The 19912-nt window shown below is 45.6% G+C and overlaps 1 protein-coding gene and 1 long non-coding RNA gene across 2 annotated transcripts in view; one reads left to right on the top strand and one right to left on the bottom strand.

Moving 5' to 3' along the window:
• The window catches only part of COLEC12 (collectin subfamily member 12), a 176431-nt gene that overhangs the window by 55950 nt on the left and 100569 nt on the right, over positions 1-19912 (bottom strand). The gene's annotated exons all lie outside the window — the stretch shown is intronic.
• LOC120881117 lies at positions 8727-18471 on the top strand. The gene is made up of 2 exons (XR_005725218.1): positions 8727-9135; positions 18181-18471. It is a non-coding gene; the product is annotated as an uncharacterized LOC120881117 (long non-coding RNA).

The raw sequence follows: 19912 nt of genomic DNA, 5'->3' as shown, positions 1-19912 counted from the left end.
GAGAACAAATGATCTAATACAGAGAGTGAATTCCTGGAGACTTAGTCACTGATCAAGGAGGCAAAACAGACCTTGAGTGATGGTACACTTTGAGGTCCTTGAAAAGACATCTTCTCAGGGACCATAATTTATCCTTCTATCTTGGGAACACTATAAGCAATATTTGTCAAATACAGATTTTACAGATTCTTAATATTTAGGGAATGAAAAGTTCCCTTTAAACCCCTTTATCACATGTGTACATTTTCACATGCTTGCACACAGGTTATACCATGTTGCAAATATGGCCTACAATTGTGACAAAGTCATTCGATGAACAAGCAACATGAACACTATGACCTAGCCCCATAAAAATGTGCACAGACATCCATTTGGACATGATTTCAAGAGATCCATGGGCTCCAGGTGCTACTCACAGACATGGGGCTCAGAACTAGTGATATTTGACCTCTCAGGGGATGTATAAGGATGTTATAGTCCTTTCCCACAAGAATGGATCGGTGTTGGTAAGTTGTCGGTCATACAGACACACTTCTATCCCCCATGGAATAGGATGGAGGGGCAATTCCATGGACAAAAATCCTCTCTCACCCTTCCTCTCTGTTGATTCTCTTGATTATGCAGCCCAAGCAATATTTACTTGCAAGTCCCTGATCCCAATAACTAACTCAACACAATAACATACGAATCACAAGTGTAGACCACAGTTCCTATGCAGCCACTTAAGTAGCATCATTAAGACAACCCAAGGCAGAGAGATAGCAAAGGACAGAATCATCCAGAAGAAAGGAGGAGGCTAGACGTGGATACAAGAGGAGTTGGGAAAAGTTCATCTGTTGTCGAAAATCAGCAAGTACATCATTGACAGTGGAGGGCCAGATGTCCTGTTGAGAAATGTCCTACTTAAACAGTCTCAAAAAGTTGGCAGCTGTCCTCGTGGGAACCAACAGCAGGAGCAGCAGCTATAATGAATGAATCAGAAGAGTTCTTTCTACACATTTGACTTCATCATGATCACGTCTCCCCTCTGCTCAAGTTCTTCTAGTAGTTTCTCACCTCACTGAGATGAAGAGCCCACAAGGCCCATCTTCTCTCCAAACCTTCTCTCTCTGACCTCAGCTACTCTGCGGCTCACTCCCACTCCAGCCACACTGCACCTGGAACATACCAGACACATGGCCCCAGGGCCTTGGCATTTACTGTTTCCTCAGCCTAGGACTCTGTCCCTTAGATAACCCGCAGCTCGCTTGCTCTCTCCTTTTCTTACGTTTTACAGGTCTTTACTCAACCATCACCTTGTTAGAGAGGTTCTTCCTGATTAACCTTTTGAAAATTGCAACTCCCCATCTCCCTTTCTTATTTTGTTTTTCTCTAGAGCACTTCTCACCATTTAACACACTATCTGATTTACTGATGTGAGAGTTAGACCATAAAGAAGGCCGAGCACTGAAGAACTGATGCCTTCAAACCGTGGTGCTGGAGAAGACTCTTAAGAGTTCCTTGGACAGCAAGGAGATCAAACCAGTCAATCTTAAAGGAAACCAACCCTGAAGATTCACTGGAAGGACTGATACTGAAGCTGAAATTCAAATACGTTGGCCACTTGATGCGAAGAGCTGACTCGCTGGAAAAGACCCTGATGCTGGGAAAGATTGAGGGCAGGAGGAGAAGAGGTCAACAGAGGATGAAATGGTTGGATGGCATCGTTGACTCAATGGATATGAGTTTGAGCAAGCTCTGGGAGACAGTGAAGGACAGGGAAGCCTGGAGTGCTACAGTCCATGGGGTCACAAAGAGTCAGATATCACTGAGCGACTGAACAAATGAACAACAATAACAACAATCTGATTTACTTATCTTTTGCCCCCCCCCCAACAAGAATGTAAGTTTCATGTACACAGAGATTTTGTGAGCTGTACTCTCTATTGTATGGCTACAATATGACCAGCACAGTGGATACCAAACAGGGTTATTGAGGAGATTAAATGAAAGACACATAAAACACCTGAAAAGCACAGAGCATATAGTAAGAATTATGTAAATATTTGCTATTACTTTATTTTTGTTTTAAACTCCATACAAACCTAATGAGTAGTTGGTATTATAATATGCATTTAAAAATTTTTTTATTAAAACATTTTTAAGTCTTTATTGAATTTGTTACAATATTGCTTCTGTTGTTTATGTTCTAGTTTTTTGGCTTTGAGGCATGTGGGATCTTAGCTCCCTGAGCAGGGATTGAACCTGCACCCCCTGGATTGGAAGGTGAAGCCTTAACCACTGGACCACCAGGGAAGTCCCTATAATATCTATTTTACAGAAATAAAAAGTTGGGGCTCAGTGTAACCTTGAGGTCATACACTAGTGGTTGGCAGAACCAGGATTCAAACCCATCTGACTCTATGTTTTCTGCACTCACTTCCCTTGTTCTGCTTTGGAAGTCCTGGGACAGAAGAAAAGGCAGAAATCCATTCATTCTGGAATAAGCTCCAAGCCCAAGAAAGCTCCAGCCCAAATGGGTGGGGATTAGGGGACCAGGTCTGCAGAATTCAGAAACATTTCTACTGCATGGATCTGAAATGGCGTGTGGCATTCTGTTTACTTCCTAACTTGACCAAAAAATGTAGCAGAGCCTGCCAATTAAAAAATGTTTTCATGACCCCAGAAAATCCAAGTATTGGAGACATTTACTTTAAACAGTCATTCCACCATAACAGGAAAGAGAGGCAGAGTAGAGGAGTTTATTATAACAGCTGCTTTCATACCCAAAACAAGGTTCGGCTGTTTTTGGCAGGTTGTACTGGAGTGGAGTTGGCAAGAGCAGACAGACTGCGTGAGTTTCCTTTCAAAAGATCATTTTGCTTCCTTAGAAAAACTCACGACTGGACTATCTAGCGTGAACTGCAGATGTGTGTTCCTTCTCTGCTCCTCTGTCCGCCCCGGGCTTCCACCCCACCTAGGCCTAAACGGGGCATGAACTTCCAAATGCAGAGAGGGTGTGGGCTTTGAAGCTGCAACCACCTCCAGCTGCTTAACTCTGAAACTCGGTATCCCTGTCCACAGGGCTATTAGTGTGAGGCAAACGCAGCTCCGAGCACACTGCCAAGTACACAGGCAGCTATTATTATGATGCAGTTATTAGCATGACTTTATTATTTTTTAAATAAATTGATTTAATAATAAAAAAGCAATTATCGTCCAATTTTTAATGAGAGGATAATAGATTTAAAATATTGTGTTGGCTTCTGCCATACAGCAACATGAATCAGTCACAGGTATACATATATCCCCTTCCTCTTGAACCTCCCTCCCACATCCCATCCTTTCCCACCCCTCTAGGTTGTTGCAAAGCATTGGTTTGAGTTCTCTGAGTCATACAACAAATTCCCATTGGCTATCTATTTTATATTCTGTAGTGCATATGTTTCCCTGCTACTCTCTCCACTTGTCCCACCGTCTGCTTCCTCCCTTCCAACACTGCCCATGGCCATAGTCTGTTCTCTACGTCTCTGTCTCCGCTGCTGCTGCTGCGTCGCTTCACTTGTGTCCATCTCTGTAAATAGGTTCATCTGTACCATCTTTCTAGATTCCATATATATGCGTTAATATACGACATTTGTTTTTCTCTTTCTGACTTACTTCACTCTGTATAAGGGGCTCTAGGTTCATCTACCTCATTAGAACTAACTCAAGTGCACTCTTTTTTATGGCTGAGTAATATTCCATTGTATATATGTACCACAGCATCTTTATCCATTTATCTGTTGGTGGACGTCTAGGTTGCTTCCATGTGCTATCTATTGTAAATAGTGCTGCCATGAATGTTGGGGTACGTATGTCTTTTTCAATTTTGGTTTCCTCAGGGTATATGCTAGTAGTGGGATTGTTGGTGGGAATGTAAATTGATACAGCAACCATGGAAGACAGTACGGAGATTCCCTAAAAAACTAGGAGTAAAATTAGCGTGACTTTAAGTGTCTACAGTCTTGAGTCCTGATTTCTTCTGAGGACCCTCCCGAGGTATTCATTTTATGAAACCTACACAATGTGAAATGCAACTCCTTTCCTGGGGGCTTTTTAAAACCACTATATATATTTGTTTGTTTGTTTCACCAGGTCTTAGTTGTGGGATCTTTAGTTGCAGCATGCAGGATCTAGTTCCCTCACCAGGGGTCAAACCCTGACCCCCTGCACTGGGAGCATGGAGTCTTAGCCACTGGGCCACGAGGGAAGTTCCCTACTAGGGGCTCTTTAAAAAGTGACTTATCTGCACCCCTTTCCCTTCAAAACTGCAAAGTGGACAAGAAGTGGAATGAAGACAGAGGCCAGGTTCCCCTATAAGAGTCACTGCTCTTAGGGTCCAAGACGGGAGGAAAGGGAAGGGAGAGAAGGGGACTGGATGGTGGCCTGCAGGGCAGGGCTGCACTGGGGTTGATGCTGGAACTCTGAGAGAAAGCCAAGGGCCCCTGGCTCCTAGGACCAGGGGCTTGCCAGGCTGCGCCTCTCGCAACACGAGAGCACAGTACACGACTGCAACCGTCCCAACACTAATGGCTTCCAGATGGCCGGGGAGCCAATAGCACAGGGCACGCTTGGCACTTGTGAGTCCACGGGTCTGATGCTCATCATTCAGGCCAGTGACCCAAACTCAGGAAGAACCCATGTGACTCAGAATCAGACCTGCATGCAGCAGGCTCAGAGGCCAGACCGACAGCGCATGCTGGAGAATCCCAGGTAAGGGACGCACACCCCATATCCTGCAGGGTCTCCAAGGGCACAGAAGCTGCCTCCCTCCAGCCATGCCTGCTTGGTGGCGTTTGAGTCTGAGACCCTCAGACAGCACAGACCTCGGGGCATGAAGGAAATGGGCCTCCTGAGGAATCTGGGAGCTTCGGGCTGGGCTGGGCTTGGGACCCATGCTCCAGGCGGGAAATCCTTGGCCATCGCTGGCAGCTTTGAAGACCTAGTTTTGATTTCAAAAGGCTTTAATCCTCTGTCTATTCAGAGCCTGAATTTGGAGCACTTGCCTTCCAAAAAAAGAGAGGGAAGCCTGTAAACAGCACAAGGGGCGTGGATTCCAAGGGGCACAACTGGCAGAGCAGCGGTTGGGAAGGAGGGTGAGTGGGTGGCACCTGTACTCCCTCCCCTCTGAGAGGGCCATGGTTAAATTCAGATGTTAAAATATCCTGGAAGGCCCCAGTTTGAGTTCTTTGAGTCACAGCAAATTTGCATTGGCTATGTATTTTACATATGCTTCCATGCAACTTTTTGTAACAACCAAGAGGGGTGGGATGGGGTGGGAGGTGGGAAGGAGGTTCAGGAGGGAGATGACATGTATATGCCTAGGGCTTCCCTGGTGACTCAGACAGGAAAGAATCCACCTGCAATGAGGGAGACCTGGGTTCAACCCCTGGGTTGGGAAGATCCCCTGGAGGAGGTCATGGCAACCCACTCCAGTACTCTTGCCTGGAAAATCCCCATGGACAGAGAAGCCTAGCGGGCTGCAGTCCATGGGGTCGCAAACAGTCAGACACTAAGTCAGACACTTAGTCAGAACTACTAAGCACAGCACACGGCTGATTCATGTTGATGTATAGCAGAAGCCAACACAATATTGTAAAGCAATTATCCTTTAACTAAAAGTAAACAAACAAAAAAATCCCACAGCCCAAGTACCAGCTCAATCAAAGGAGAAGCTGTGATCATGCACATCTGCAGCCCGAACCCCACATTCAGGGGTGACATTCCAAATATTTAATAAAGATCCTGGCACGAGCACTCATCAACAGGCAGGGATACCCCCATGGCTCTCCTAGCTGGTGTCTGCCCATCCTGAAGAGACGTTTAAAAAACAGCATAGCAATTACTCGTGGGTGGAGCATCTCAGCACAGCCAACACACTTTCCACTGCTGACTCGCAGTTTTCCCTGCCTGGTGCTTTACCTGGAGGGTGACCAGCTCCACGGTAGCCTGGTCACACAGCAGATGGGCTGTATGCCCCAGTCGTGAATTAAAATAGGAAGAAGAGGGCAGGATGATTTGAGAGAATAGCATTGAAACACACATGACCATATGTAAAACAGATAGCCAGTGGGAGTTTGATGTATGAAGATCTGTCACAACCTGGAGGGATAGGGTGAGCTGGGAAGGGGAGTTCAAGATGGAGGGGACACATGTACACCTATGGCCAGTTCACACTGATGTATGGCAAAAACCACCACAATATTGTACAGTAATTATCCTCCAATTAAAATAAAATTAAAAAATAAAATAATAAAACAAAACTGTTATGAAAGCGGATGGGTGGAGGGCTGTCTTAAGCTGCTCCTCTGTTGACTCTTGAGAGTCCCTTGGACTGCCAGGAGGTCCAACCAGTCCATCCTAAAGGAGATCAGTCCTGAGTGTTCATTGGAAGGACTGATGTTGAAGTTGAAACTCCAATACTCTGGCTACATGATGCGAAGAGCTGACTCATTTGAAAAGACCCTGATGCTGGGAAAGATTGAGGGCAGGAGGAGAAGGGGACGACAGAGGATGAGATGGTTGGATAACATCACCTACTCAACAGACATTGAGTTTGGGTAAACTCCAGGAGTTGAGGATGGACAGGGAGGCCTGGCATACTGTGGCCCATGGGGTCGCAAAGAGTTGGACACGACTGAGCGACTGAACTGAACTCTGTTTAAAGAAAATAATCGTAAGGACAAGTCCCAGGGCTCAGAGAGTATTCTCCCATCCCTGTGAAACTGGGTAAAAACCCCAAGTGCATTATTTAGTGAACCAAAAGGCTTGAAGTGACTGCCGCAGGCCCTTGGGCCGGCTGAGCAGCACCGAGTCCTGCAGGGTATGACTGGTGGGGGAGAGAGAATGAGGGCACTAAGTTCCCCACCTCCAGGAGCTGACACTGAGGTCCCGGCAACTAGCATCAGAGTCAGATGTGACCAGCTCCCACAACATTGGAGTCTGCACCGCACTCCACGGAACCACTCTATGAGTGCCAGCAGGATGTGTCAAGAGAACCCAATCTGTCTTGTCCTTTTTAAAAAAAATTTATTTTAATTGGAGGCTAATTACTTTACAATATTGTAGCGGTTTTTGCCAAACATCGACATGAATCAGCCACGGGCACACACGTGTCCCCCATCCACAACCCCCCTCCCATGACCCTCCCCACCCCATCCCCCAGGGTCATCCCAGCGCACCAGCCCTGAGCACCCTGTCTCACGCATTGAACCTGGACCGGCAACCTGCTTCACATATGATAATATACGTTTCAACTTTACCCTCTCAAATCATCCCACCCTCGCCTTCTCCCACAGAGTCCAAAAATCTGTTCTTTACATCTGTGTCTCTTTCGCTGTCTCACATATAGGGTCATCATTACCATCTTTCTAAATTCCATATATATGCATTAGTATACTGTATTGGTGTTTTTCTTTCTGACTTACTTCACTCTGTATAATAGGCTCCAGTTTCATTTACCTCATTAGAACTGATTCAAATGCATTCTTTTTAATGGCTGAGTAATACTCCATTGTGTATATGTACCACAGCTCTCTTATCCATTTGTCTGCTGATGGACATCTAGGTTGCTTCCATGTCCTGACTATTATAAACAGTGCTGCGATGAACATTGGGCTACATGTATCTCTTTCAATTCTGGTTTCCTCGGTGTGTATGCCCAGCAGTGGGATTGCTGGGTCGTAGGGCAGTTCTATTTCCAGTTTTTTAAGGGATCTCCACACTGTTCTCCACAGTGGCTGTACTAGTGTGCATTCCCACCAGCAGTGTAAGAGGGTTCCCTTTTCTCCACACCCTCTCCAGCATTTACTGTTTGTAGACTTTTTGATAGCAGCCATTCTGACTGGTATGAGATGGTATCTCATTGTGGTTTTGATTTGCATTTCTCTGATAATAAGTGATGTTGAGCATCTTTTCATGTTTTCGTTTTGTCTTGTCCTTTTTAAAAAAAGGTTTAAATTCACTTTTGGCGGCCCTGGGTCTTTGCTGTGGCACTCAGGCCTTCTCTAGCTATACGAGCTAGGGCGAATCTAGTTGCAGTACGTGGACTTCTCACTGCGGCGGCTTCTCTTTTTGCAGAGCACAGGCTCAACAGTTGTGGCCCACGGGCTTAGTTGCTCCAAAGCACGTAGGATCTTCCTTCCTGGACCAGGGATCAAAACTGTGTCCCCTGCATTGGCAGGCAGATTCTTAACTACTGGATCACTCAGGGAAGTCCTGTCTTGTCTTTTCTACACCCCTCCAGACACCATGTGTTTCTTCTCGGTTGATTCTCCCTTTTCCTTTCCACTCCCAGACTGTCAGCCTCTCCATTATCATCTTTCTCTCCCCCCTGCACCCCTCCCCTCACCCACTCTCCTCTGTGGTCCTGTTCATTCTGAGCTACTGTGCTTCTTCCTTCCTGTTCTTTCTTCCCACCAGTGCCCACGAGAACCTTACACTTAAACTGTCAGTAAGCACCCTGCACACTCTTGGGTGAGTGCTGAGCAGGAACCTTGTAGGATGGTTCCAACAGCTCCCTAGGTTGGGGAGACAAGGGCTGGATGACTTGTTCGACCCCCTCATCACAATACTAGATTTTCCTTAGGAGGAAAAAGCTGCAACAAGCAGAAGGGCTCACTTCTTCCTGACCAGGTTCATGCAGCCTACAAACTTCACAAAAGCTAAGGAAAAAAAAGTTGGGGGTGGAGTGAGCAAAAAGGCAAAAAAGAAAAGGAACAAAGAGCAGAAGAGAAAGACCCAACTTGAGAGCGATCACAACTCACTGAGGTCAAAGTTCAAACTACTAAAACTGTTTCTAATGTTCCGCTAAGTAGCGGCCTCTCAGTTCCTCTGACAAGTGATTGAGGAGGAGTGGTCTGCTCTCAAGGGGGCTCATGAATCTCCACGCGCGATGGTCCACACAGAGGGGAAGGTGGCGAAGCAGAGGTCAGACAGAGGAGGGCTAGGTCATCCATCAACCGCGACATGCAAGCGTGCCTGGGACAGTGGGTGGGACGGGAGCCATCTGGCAGCTTCCCTTCCGAGAGCAGATTCAGAAAGCACACAAACCGCAAAGGAGAAGATGAAGCTGTACTTCCGGAGGAAAAGCAGAGATATCTCCCCAATGCTGAGGTAAGAGCTTTATTTTATTTTTACTTTTCCAGTGATGAAGAAAAAAATCCTACTTCCCTCTGATTTGGGATTATTTTTAGCATACATGCCTCAGCTTTGATGCCCCACAAGCCACGCTGTGTCTTTTCCCCAGCCTGAAACTTTTCAGAAGCTTCCCACCGCCTAGAATATAAGACAAACAGGACAGCGTGCACCCAAGGCTTTCCAGGTGGGATCCCCACCCACCTCTTTGTCTTGTCTTCTTCCTGCATTCTCGGCTCAGACATCAGAGTACTTGAATCTTCCAGATCTCATATACTGTCGCACGCTCCTGTGACACACATGCCTCCCTCTGCCTGGAACGCCTTTCCCAATTTGCTTGCCTACCCACATTTTACTCTCCCTCTGTGCGGGCTTGTGTGCTCAGTCCTGTCCGGCTCTTTGCAACCCCATGGACTGTAGCGCTTAGGCTCCTCTATCCGTGGGACTTCCCAAGCAAGAATACTGGAGTGGGCTGCCATTTCCTCCTCCTGGGGATCTTCCTGACTCAGGGATCAAACCCGCTTCTCCTGCATTGGCAGGTGAATTCTTTACCACTGAGCCACCTGGGGAGCCCAAAACTCTAGCTCCTCTGGGAAGCCTGACTTCTAAGGGTTCCCTCTCCTGTACTCCACTGCACTTGAAAGCCACCTTTATTATCTCTCACTGTAATAGAGACAAGAACTGTATCTTTCCATCCTTTTGTCACCAGAGTCTAGCCCACAGGAATTGTCCCAAATGCTGCCAACTGTTCCTGTAGCATTCATATGGATTCTACATGTATACACATTTAGTTACACACACAAACACACATGCATACATAGCCATCATCTGCATCTCTAAGGCTGCATGAACTTTCTGACCAGGGCCCCAGTTGGGCTGGATTGATGGAACGGCATGAGCAGTCTATCAGAAATCAAGTCTGAAACCTGGAAATGCATGGCTTCATGTGCTTGGAAACGTCATACACACAGGCAGCACCTTTCAACTCAGGCAGAGTCTACATGCTTTGCTGAGAGAGGAGAGCAGATCAGAGTGAGTGAGAGCAGAGGGATGGAGGTTCAAGGTCTTGTGCAGAGCCTCACAGCTGGACCCCTTTCAGCCTCCTGGGAAAATAGCCCCGGTCAGGTCATTCTACTTAAACAGCCATTTACTATTACCATCCATTTTAATTCCATTTTTAATTAGCCCTTTCCCAAAGAGCCACCCACTGTCAAAATTGATGGGTAAGCAGTCGAGACTTTTATAAATGTCAAAGCCAGTGGAACCAGCCTCAGAGAAAGGCAGGTAAGTGCAGGAAGGGACCCTTTGCATTCCAAAGCATGGGCAGAAAAGTGCAGAAGTGGGTATTCACATGCAAAGGAATTTTTAAAAACAGTCCATTGTATTGAGACACAATTCTGCTCCAAAATGCTACGTGCGTGTGTGCATGCTTTAAGTCACTTCAGTCAATTCGGACTCTTTGCGGCCCTTTGGACTGTTGCCCACTAGGCTCCTCCCATCCATGGAATTCTCCAGGCAAGAATAGTGGAAAGGGTTGCCATGCCCTCCTCCAGGGGATCTTCCTGACCCAGGTTTCAAACCTCCATCTCTTATGTCTCCTGCATTGGCAGGCAGGTTCTTTCCCACTAGCAACCCTGGGAAGCCCCAAAATGCTCTATGTGCTGTGCTGTGCTGTGCTTAGTCACTCAGTAGCGTCTGACCCTTTATGACCCCATGGACTGAAACCCGCCAGAATCCTCTGTCCATGGAATTCTCCAGGCAAGAATGCTGGAATAGGTTGTCAAGCCCTTCTCCAGGGGATCTTCCCAACTGAGGGATCAAACCCAGGTCTCCAGCACTGCAGGAAGATTTTTTCCCAACTGAGCCACTAGGGAAGCCCAAGAATATTGGAGTGGGTAGCCTATTCCTTTCTCCCCAAGGGGGATCTTCCCCACCCAGGGGGATCTTCCCCACCCAGGACCAAACTGGGGTCTCCTGCATTGTAGGCAGATTCTTTACCAGCTGAGCTACCAGGGAAGCCCAAAATGCTCCATAATGATCCTTAAAGGCCAGTAAGTTTGGCATGAAACTGACAGGATGAGAAAGGAGTACCTGCATCTTGAATGTGCTGCAGTTCTGAAGTCTGGTTCTGTGTTTCATTAAAACAGTTCACCTCTCATCAGGAAAATACTTGCTGGATTTACGAATGTCAAGAACTCATTATTGGGCATGTTTAATGAGCATAACAGGTCTGTGATCTTCCAGGGACCTAAAAAAGCTCTTTGCCACTCTGGGGGAAGACAGGAATACAATAATCCACAGTATACTCATACAGAGTATACCATATACAGTATTCCACAGGTTAAAAAGACAATGCAGATAGCCAGAAGAGAAAATATTATTTCTAGGGCAAACTATATCTTTAAATGATCAAACATCTGCCTTGCAAATCACCTTGCCTGTTTCAAGTTGGGGACTACTTATATAAATCATTCAGACACACTCAGGGGGAAAAAAAATCCCTTTTTCTTTCTACTTTTCATGCACAGGGTCAAGAATGTAGGATCAATTAGTTTCACAAGCATATGGTCTGACTTACTACCTTATAGAGCAAATTGCTCAAAGACAGGATGAGTGTCTTCTAAGTGTTCTGCATCTCATCACAGGGGAGTAGGTTTTCCTAACCTAGCAAGTGCACGGCTAGGTTAGAGGATTAAATGTTTAAAAAGGAGTTGAAATTAAAGAAAGAGGATTCAGAATGACTAAAAGGCTGGAACTCCAGAGCGAGGCAACACAATGAAATGCAATAGGAGGTAGGGTCTTCCTTACTTCAGCATTATGGTATAGTAGAAAGGGCATGACTCTCATTTTTATACTGACACCCCACTGATCAGGTACCTCTGAGTCCCCATTTTCCTCATCTGTAAAATGGGCACATCACAGGATTATTGTATAGGTTAAATAAGACCATACATTGCCAGTGAATACCATGAATGTGGCACATATTAGGTCAATGTACTGCAGTTTCTGTATAGTCAAATATACACAGTCCATATAGTCAAGGTTACGGTCTTTCCAGTAGTCATGTGAGAGTACAGATGTGAGAGTTGGACAATAAAGAGGGCAGAGTGCTGAAGAATTGATGTTTTTGAACTGTGGTGTTGGAGAAGACTCTTGAGAGTCCCTTGGACAGCATAGAGATCCAACCAGTCCATCCCAAAGGAAATCAACCCTGAATATTCATTGGAAGGACTGATGCTGAAGCTGAAGCTCTAATACTTTGGCCACTTGATGTGAAGAGCTGACTCATTGGAAAAGCCTCTGATGCTGGGAAAGATTAAGGGCAGGAGGAGAAGGGGGTGACAGAGGATGAGATGGTTGGATGGTATCACTGACTTGATGGACATGAGTTTGAGCAAACTCCGGGAGACAGTGGAGGGCAGGGAAGTCTGGCATGCTGCAGTCCATGGAATTGCATAGAGTCAGACATGACTTGGCAACTGAACAACAACACTGCAGTTTCCTCTTTTTCACTCCTTTTAAAATGCAATTCGCCTTTGGAGGTGTCTGCAGAGAGCATGCTTTTTGGTCTGTGGCTCCATCAGTTCAGTTCAGTCGCTCAGTCGTGTCCGACTCTCTTACTTCAGCATTATGGTGTGGTAGAAAGGGCATGACTCTCATTTTTATACTGACACCCCACAGATGTTGCACGTTTTATAAGACAGTCCCCACATGGGAAGTCTGTGGTTCTTCCAGTACTGCCTCTAGACTCACAGGAAAGTCTGGCTAATTCTGGAGTCCAGGATGGGGCAGCTCGATGCTGTAGCACACATAAGCCACATCCTCCCACCTAGCCTTTATCAGTATTAAAGGTCAATTTTTAATTGAAAAAAAAAGTGTAATTGCCAAAATATAAGATGGAGGTAATGGCTTAGAAATAAAAACAGCTTGGGATTTAAGTGTGTAACAAATTCACCATGCACCAAGTGATGCTGCTCAAGTGTGGTGTAATGGAGGTGGGGGAGGGGAGTGATCTCTCAGGATGGAGATGTACATCCTCCTGCATCCCATGTCCCCAGATGTCTTGTGATGACATCCCAGAGAGCGAAATTAAATTATCTGCCAGAAACATGACAAATAAAACACAAAAACATGAGCTCAGCAAGCTCACTGTGAAACTTAAGTCATGATCATAGTGGGTTTATATCAATGCACAAAACTTCAGGATGAAAAATCTAAAACTCAAGAAACAAGTATGAGTTTCAGCTTATTGGAGAGACCCACCCATTCAACAACAGGCTACAGCCTCTCCTTGACCCTCACCACCCTCCTGCCTCCTCATCCTTTCTCTGCACTCAGCCTGGGCAGCCAGCAATGCCTCTGGTTGGTACAGACTCCAGAGCAGTTGTTTTCAATCTCGGCTACATTTGGGATTTTCCCAGAAGTTTATACTAATCTTGGGGCTCAGGGCAAACCCCAGGTCAATGAAGTCAGCATCTCCAAATTTGGGGCGGGGAGACAGGTGTTGTCCAGGTGATTGCTACATGCAGCCAAGGTCGACAGCAGCTGCTCCAGAAGGCCAGTCCCATTCCAACCTGGTACCAGTTTGGGGCCACAAACCTGTGCTTCTTCAGTGGCTCAGATGGTAAAGACTGCCTGCAGTGCAAGCCGAGTTTGACCCCTGGGTCAGGAAGATCCCCTGGAGAAGGGAATGGTTACCCACTCCATTCTCTTGCCTGAAGAATTCCATGGACAGAGGAGCCTGTTGGGCTACCATCCATGGGGTTATAAAGGGTCGGAGATGTCTGAGCGACTAACACTTTTCACTTTCACCACCTCTGGGCCACAAACCTGAGGAAGGTTGCTGAGTTAGGAGCCTGTTCAGACAGGAGAGACCAGAGTGGTGAGGAGTCTGACCTTTGACAGAAGGACAACCTGCAAAGAACACCTAGTCAGGTGCTTAAAATACCCAAGGTCCTGCCAGCTGTAAGAGGAAATGATTCCGTTCTGTTTTCTCTGCATTGCTATCAAAGGGTATGAACTAGAGAGAGAGAAATGGATTTCAGCTTAAACTCCGTAGGACGTTTGTGTAAGAAGAACACTTCAAAGACTACCTAACAACCTGTCCCTGCACAGGTGAGAGCTCAGACTCTGGTGAAGCCCACTGGGCAGAGATTCTACAACAATCAGGCATGGAGTGGGGGTTAGGACAGGTGACCCTTCAGGTCTGCCATAACACTGTGATCCCAGGTGTCTTTGACTCCAAGGGCTCAATGGCTAATATCAGACTAAATCACCAACTTTTGCAAAGTGAAGGGGAAAATATTAACAAAAGTGAATGAATCCATTATAAACCTTGCAAGCATGCATGCTAAGTTGCTTCGGTCATGTCCGACTCTTCAGACTGTATCCCGCCAGGCTCCTCTGTCCATCAGGGTCTCCAGGCAAGAATAGTGGAGTGGGGATGCCATGCCCTCTTCCAGGGGATCATACGGACTCAGGAATTGAACTCTCATCTCTTATGTCTCCTGCATTGGCAGGTGGATTCTTTTCCACTAGCGCCACCCGTGATGCTCATTATAAAACTTACCAAATGGATAAACATGAGTGGACTGGGACTTAGGAATAAACCCCAGAAGACTGAAATGCCCAGGAGTCCCTTCCACAATACCACACAGTTCATTCCAACAGTGGGAAATAGAGCAGTAAGAGGCAGCTGAATGGCCACGCTGTGGCAGCCCTCTGGGGGGGCTATCTGCTGATTTAAGAAGATGGACACTCAAGAGGAGACCCCTGCTGTTTATATGGTTGTCCAAGTTAATTATCCCTATATTTTCAGATGAAATGAATGGTAATCTGTTTATCTAGGTCAAATATTTGGAGCTGTCTTTGTCCCTTGACGGTGGTACAAAAATACATAGTGCTGTCCTTTCAGGCATTATAAGGAAAGATCAGGTTAAAAAAATAGTAGCCGCTTCTTTATAGGTTCAACACAGTAAGCCCTTATTTCTGAAGTACTCTAATTAGATCCAACTCTAAACAAGTGGTTTAAAAAGGGATTTAAAAAAAGACAAAAGAAATTCTGAACGCCTGCCATATTTTTGTCTTGAGTTTATACATATGTTTCCCCATAGAGATAATGAAAGTCTGGCCTCTGCAACCATTCCTAAGAGTAGTAACTACCTCTGCACAAGAGAAAAAATGCACAGAGCTATTGCAGATGGCTAATCAAGTGCTGTTTGGTTACCAGAACAAAGAGGAGAGTCAAAGTAAAGAAATAAACTTTATACATCACAACATTGCTGCTGCTGCTAAGCTGCATCAGTTGTGTCGGACTCTGTGTGACCCCATAGCTGGCAGCCCACCAGGCTCCTCTGTCCCTGGAATTCTCCAGGCAAGAATACTGGAGTGGGTTGCCATTTCCTTCTCCAATATCACAACATACATGTGATATATAATATACACAATATGCATGCTCAATCATGTCTGACTCTTTGCGACCCCATGGACTGAAGCCCGCCAGGCTCCTCTGTCCATGGGATTTTCCAGGCAAGAATATTGGAGTGGGTTGCCATGCCTTCCTCCAGGGGATTTTCCTGACCCAGGGATCAAACCAGGATTTCCTGTGTCTCCTGCATTGGCAGGCAGATTATTGTTGAACCACCTGGGAAGCACGGGAGGATGTGATTTTTCTCTGCAAAATAAATAAAAATCTTTGGAAGAGTAAGGTGGTGCTGAGCGGCATTTACCAGGTTAGTTTGATCTCATTTTGGAACATGTCCATCAGTGTGAATTGTGGATTGAATAGAGTTGGCGGGGCGGGGGTGGGGAGAAGCTCACCAAGGAGAAAGGATTATCAGGGAATCTGCTGTGTGGGTGGGGTGGGAGAAGAGGAGAATGCCAGGCTCTGGTTTGGCCTTTGAAGGATGGGGCTTCAGGGAACTACAGAATCACTGATCAGTCAAAGTTACAAATTTCCCTTAGCCCGTGTTTCTTTGAGTCACTTGTACTAACAAGACCCAGTGTCTGTAACATTATTGAGAACTAACTATGCAAGACATCTGCCAAACATGGGCCTGCAGCAGTGACGGGGAGACATAGTTGCTGTCTGCGAATCCCAGAGAAATATGCTCTACAACCTCTGCACTCAGTCAGCAGCATCGGCATCACCCAAAGCTTGTTAGAGGCAGAACCGTGGGCTTCTCCCTAGACCTACTGAATCAGAATTTGCACAGAACAAGATACTTAGGTGAGTCTTGTGCTCATGAAAGTTAGAGAAGCACTTCAATAAGAAGACTTTGGGTTTCTCTCCTTTCATTTAAATTATTTTAAATGAAGACTTTATGTGTTAGATAAATTTTACGTTCACAGTGAAATTGAAGGGAAGGGACAGAGATTTTCCATGTACACCCCTCTACATGCACAGTCTTCCCCACTCTCAACAACCCCCACCAGTTGTACATTGGTTACAACTGATGAACCTGCATTGACAGGTCATCACCCAAAGTCCATAGTTCACATTTGAGTTCATTCTTGGGACTGTACGTTATGTGGGTTTGGACAAATGTATAATGGCCTGTGGGACTTCCCTGATGGCTCAGCAGTAAAGAATCTGCCTGTAGTGCAGGAGACATGGGTTCAATCCCTGGGTCAGGAAGATCTCCTGGAGAGGGAACTGGCAACCCACTCCAGCATTTTTGCCTGGAAATTCCATAGAGAGAGGAGTCTGGCAGGCTACAGTCCATGGGGTTGCAAAGAGTACACACACATAATCACCTGTATCATTATTATGGTATCACACAGAGTAGTTTCACTGCTCTAAAAATCCCCTGCTCTATTCATTTTTCTCTCCCCTCAACCCCTAGCCACCATGGATCTTCTCACTGTCTCCATAGTTTTGCCTTTTCCAGAAAGTCATAGAGTTGGAATCATACAGTATATAGCCCTTTCTCGATAGCTTCTTTCACTTAGTCATGTGCATTTAAGCTTTTTCCCATGTCTTTTAAGGACTTAACAGTTTATTTCTTTATTGTGCTGAAGAGTATTCCATCATCTGCTGCTACCACAGTTTATTTATTCATTCACCTATTGAAGGACATCTTGGTTGCTTCTAACTTTTGGAAACTATGAATAAAAGTTATATAAATACCCACGTGTAGGTTTTTGAGTGGACATGGTTTTTAACTCCTTTGGGTAAATACCAAACAGTGTGATTGTTGAATCGTATGGTAAGAGTATGTTTAGTTTAACAAGAGTAACCTCTTATTTTTCAGATGCAAAGCTGAGGTTCAGTAAAGTTATGGAACTTACCCAAAGTCACATCGTGAATTTATGGCAGCCAGGTCTAGAACATGTATTTCCTTTTTAAATATTTAATTTATTTATTTGCCCGTGTTGCGTCTTAGTTATGGCACACAGGATCGTCAGTCTTCGTTGCAGCATTCAGGCTGTAGTTCCCTGACCACAGATCAAACCTGAGCCTCCTTCACTGAGAGCGTGATGTCTTAGCCACCAGACCATCAGGGAAGTCTCTAGAACAAACATTTTTTGATGCTTCATCTGGAAATACAACTGTGGTGGGACAAGAATGGACATGGGAATGAGGGAGACTTGAATTAGGAAGCTCTGTGCCTCAGTTTCCTCAACTGTGGACACTAAGATGCTTATATTTCCCTTGTTGTTCAGTTGCTAAGTCATATCCAATTCTTTTGGACCCCATGGACTGCAGTGTGCCAGGCTTCCCTATCCTTCACTATCCCTCAGAGCTGCCTACAATTCAGGAGACCCAGGTTCAATCCTTGGGTTGGAAAGATCCCCTAGAGATGGAAATGGCAACCCACTCCAGTATTCTTGCTTGGAAAATTCCAGGCTCCCACAGAGGAGCCTGGGGGGCTACAGTCCATGGGGTTGTCAAGAGCTGGACACGAGTGAGCAACTATATTTCCCTAGCAGTATAATGGTGAGGATTCAGTGAAATAACATAGCTGACCATACCCCAGGTGCTCAACAAATTTAACTTTCAAAATTGTTTTCTGTTCCTACCAGCACCTTCAAGGGACCCAGCGCATCGGAAAGAGACCAGGTGTGTAGCTGACTCAGGCTGGGGCTTCTCCACATAGAAAGGAGTTTTCCTGGACAAAGAATGTAGAACTTCGTCTGCTGCAGGGTGGGTGGCACAGAGCTGCCCCTGTTGTTCAAGACTGGTGTCTATGCTTTATATAGATCCCAGGGTGCCCCAGCCCTGGTTTCTAACAGTGACATGCTCGTTTTTTGGCAGATTAATTGGTAGAGTTGTCCGTACAGCTGCCCTTTATTGCTAATAAACTTGGGTCCCTGTGAGCTGTGGCCTTAATGATTTGTTATTTCTTTTTCCAAGACGGATAAAGTGTGTCCTTCTTTAAGCTGGCATTGTTTTGTATCAGGACACAAAACCAAAGAGCATACTGAGGAATTGATCATGTAGCAGTGATTAGAAGGGGTGCCTTCCTGAAAGTATAAAAAAGGAACTGAGGCTCCAGTTACATGGAGGAAAGTTACATGGCTCAAAATAGCCTGGAGTTAAAACTCCCTTCCGGGTCCTCTCCACCATTCTATGCAAAATGAAGAACTCTTTCACCTGAAGGAAAAAAAAAAAATGGACATTAAGGTTGCTAATGCCCAGCTCCGAAGGAAAAAAATGGACATTAAGAATGATAACTGGACATTAAGTTATGAGCCCAGCTCCCAGCCAGTCCAGCCTCTGGCCAATCTCCAGAATTCCTTGCCCCAGCCGTTTAAGAGAGAACTACTCCAAATAACCTTGGAGAAGAATAGGCCCCCTTAAGACAGTAGATGTCCACACATATGCCTGTATATACTTTCTCTTTTCTTGAGTTACTGCAGCAGCTCACTAATCTGACTGCTGCTCCTTGTCGCCTCATTAAAGGCGATCTGTTCCTGTAAAGCGCCAGTCTCATTCTTTTCCCGAACCTCGCCTTCTCTAACTCCCTTACCCTACACCCTTCCTGCCTTTTCTTTATCCCCTCACCCTCTTTTTCTCTCCATGCCCCCAAATCCATGCTTAATGGCAAGAAGCAGAGAAACTTCTGCTTCTAGTCTAAGTCTCATGAGGAAATTCCCACCAGTAAAGCACTGTGATTTCTCTTCTTTAAATGTCGGAAGGCTTCTACACCACAAAGCAGGCTTCCCAGGGGCCTCAGAGGTAAAGAATCTACCTGTCAATGCAGGAGATGCAGGTTCCATCCCTGGATCAGGAAGATTTCCCAGAGGAGGAAATGGCATCCGACTCCAGTATTCCTGCCTGGGAAATCCCATGGACAGAGCAGCCTAGCGCATTATAGTCTATGGGCTCACAGAAGAACCAGACATGACTTAGTGACTTAACAGCAACGAATGCTATAGTGCAATGTCTTGGTGATGTCTTCCTATGTCGTAATGAAGAACTGATTAATATCTCATGGCACCATTAACTCCGATACAATCATATATGTGTTTTCACAGATCTTAAAAATAAATAATGTGCTCTAGGAAATTTCAGACTCTTTGCTGAAAAGTATTTACAGAGTTAAGCAAAGTTCAGTTTGATGAGTGTAACCACAGTATAAACCACGTGTAATTTTTAAAAAGCTTCACTATCTTGTTGGGTTTATTGGTGTTTCTCCTTACATGTGACAAAATTAATGTCCTATAAAGCAGAAGTCTGCTGACATTTTATCCTACCAAGAAATAATCAGTTCAGCTAATTATTAGCACTCTCCAACTTCAGGGATCCAGGGAA

This window comes from Oryx dammah, unplaced genomic scaffold (genome assembly GCF_014754425.2).
Source record: "Oryx dammah isolate SB20612 unplaced genomic scaffold, SCBI_Odam_1.1 HiC_scaffold_22, whole genome shotgun sequence".
Classification (NCBI taxonomy): Eukaryota; Metazoa; Chordata; class Mammalia; order Artiodactyla; family Bovidae; genus Oryx; species Oryx dammah.
The sequence above is the reverse complement of the archived record's forward strand: the minus strand, read 5'-3'. Positions and strand labels throughout refer to the sequence as shown.